We start from the raw sequence: 2658 nt of genomic DNA on the forward strand, positions 1-2658 counted from the left end.
AGGATTTACAAGATAATCGTAAACCATCCAATAAGTTGCTTACAGTTTAAACATTCAAGTAAACAATATGACATCATTTATCTAAAAATGGAAACAGAAGAAACACATCCAATTGTGTTATTCAAAAATAAAAAGCATTAACACTGTCTTTTACGTAAGAACGCTTGTGTGGTTTTTAAAAAAAATTATAAATGTATGAAATATCATTCAAATATGTAAATTCATTAATGCACTATGGCAGTTTTGATTGCAGTATAATAAACACTTTATTTGGAGATAAAATATTAAAATGACACTTATAAATGCAGGTGTTTAGAAAATTGAATGAAAGCGGCAGAATTTTTCATCACAAAAACTCATCATTAGGAAATATTGTATTTGTTGTTCATATGTTTTCATTCAAGTTTCTGCTCTACCTGGGGGGAGGGGGGATTGGGGGGGGGGGGGGGGACTTACACGGAACTTTCAAAAATAAAAATGCCATGTGTTAGAACTTGATGAAAAATGTGAAGTGTTGCAGTTAATACCCTCATTTATTTCCCAAAATGAAATTTATTTCTGATATTTACATTCTACTTTCACTACTGTTGGAATTTGATAGGGGTAATATATCTATCAAGATACATACGGCTATTGTTCACTATCACGAGGGAATGGCTATAAATCTGTTACAAATGATAACGAGACCAAAGGCAAAACCGTTGGAAGTTTAAATATATGAACATGTTAACGTTATGCGAGAATGCGTGAATGTAACATATAGATAAAACATGGTAATAATCAAGTTTTCAAATTATGAATTCTTCTATAAGGGGGTTAGTAACTTGCACAGAGAAACTAGATCTGCATTCCTTTAGACTGCATATTTTAATTTTAAAACGTAGACTGCGAATTTCAAAATGAAAGATCAGTGTTGTTGTTTTTTTTATCTTGAAATAAAATACATTGAAACGTCATATGGGTCACGGGCAAAACAATGGTCAATGTAAATATCCCTGCATCAAATTATCAATCACTTCCGTGTGCCGATAAAATTGTCCTCAATTCTTTATACTCTAATCTGAACGTGTCGAACTAGGCCAATATAGGTGTGTACGTACTTTAAACACCGGGCCCAAGGTCCACAACGCTCACCTGATTCATCTGACTAACAGCGACTGTACTATCAGGTTTTATTATATAGCTAATAAATAGTCTATTACATGTATAAAACCTGCGTAAAATCTAGAGAATGTTGACGTTCAATATCCTGAGAAGTTATTGACCGCTAACTTTGCATTGCGAAAATTGTGAGCGTCCGAAACATTCCAAGTATGAGCGTTCAATATTGACCTTGCCGTAATGACGTAAACAAGCCGTGATGACGGGTTTAATATTGAACAGTTAAGAAATGCATGCTGATATTGCACACTTTCAACTTAGATGCCAATATTGATGAATTCTCGTCTATTTAGGAGTATTTTGAGTGAAAAGGGATATAATTTAACAACTAAATACTTTAGCTATATAATAAAAGAGTTATTGAACTTATAGTGGTTTAGCTATATAATAAAAGAGTTATTGAACTTATAGTGGTGAATATTGGCACTCGTTGGCTGTCAACATGCACTCGCATGCTCGTGCATGTTCACAGCCAACTAGTGCCAATATTCACCACTATGAGTTCAATAACCCTATACTATTTCCTTCACCGACACTTGCCGTGATACTTTATGACACATGGATATCTTTCTATCTATCAATACATCCTTCAATATCATATTGTTCCAACATTTCCTTTTATATTTGAATTCCCAATGTTTTTGTTAGTGTTACAAATTGTAATGATCGGCATTTCCGCAATTTAGTTGTAAACAACGCGCGTGTGAATATGGAATGACTTTGTAAATATAGTGCGCATATTTTAAACAGCAGGGAATTTCAACAAAAAATGAAAGTGGAATGCAAATATAAGAAATTTATTTCATTTTTTTAAAAAAATACTTCAGTACAGAAGCTATACCGATTCACGCCAGTATATTTTTCATAAAACTCTAATGTGCTGTATGACGTGCTACATGACGTACACCGGCGGGAAATCTGGTAGTACAATCCTTCATGCAGTTTTAGAAGAAGAAGAAACTACTCCCGCCCTGGAACCAGGATTAAATATACATGACACGAGGATGCTGCTGAACTAATGAATATACATGACATGAGGATGCTGCTGATCTAATGAATATACATGACACGAGGATGCTGCCGAACTAACTGAAAAAAATACAGCCCATTTCATTTTACAGACATTCTAAAGAATTCATATTATTTCGTAAAACTTAGGTCCACTGTTATGATCCCACTCTCGTGGGGGTGGGGTGTTGCTAGGTGCATTACTCAGAGTGTGTAATAATTCTTTGGTAGCAATATATCCTTGTTTTAAATTTCCACAACTCTCCCTGTTTGCGAGGCGTTCCACTGAAACAGCCACGGATTAAGTATTAAAAACTGTTTTCTTGAACGTTTTGCGTTGTAATGTTAAACTGTGATTGGTGTTTCAGCATTCTGTTGTCAGCTTGATGTTATTCGCCCACTATCAAACCGGGGAGGACGGTATGTTTCCGTCTTACCCCCCCCCCCCCATTTGTCGTCTTACCGCTTGGTTTTCCGCCCCGGTTCTTT

Source organism: Ostrea edulis, chromosome 8, assembly GCF_947568905.1.
Source record: "Ostrea edulis chromosome 8, xbOstEdul1.1, whole genome shotgun sequence".
Lineage (NCBI taxonomy): Eukaryota > Metazoa > Mollusca > Bivalvia > Ostreida > Ostreidae > Ostrea > Ostrea edulis.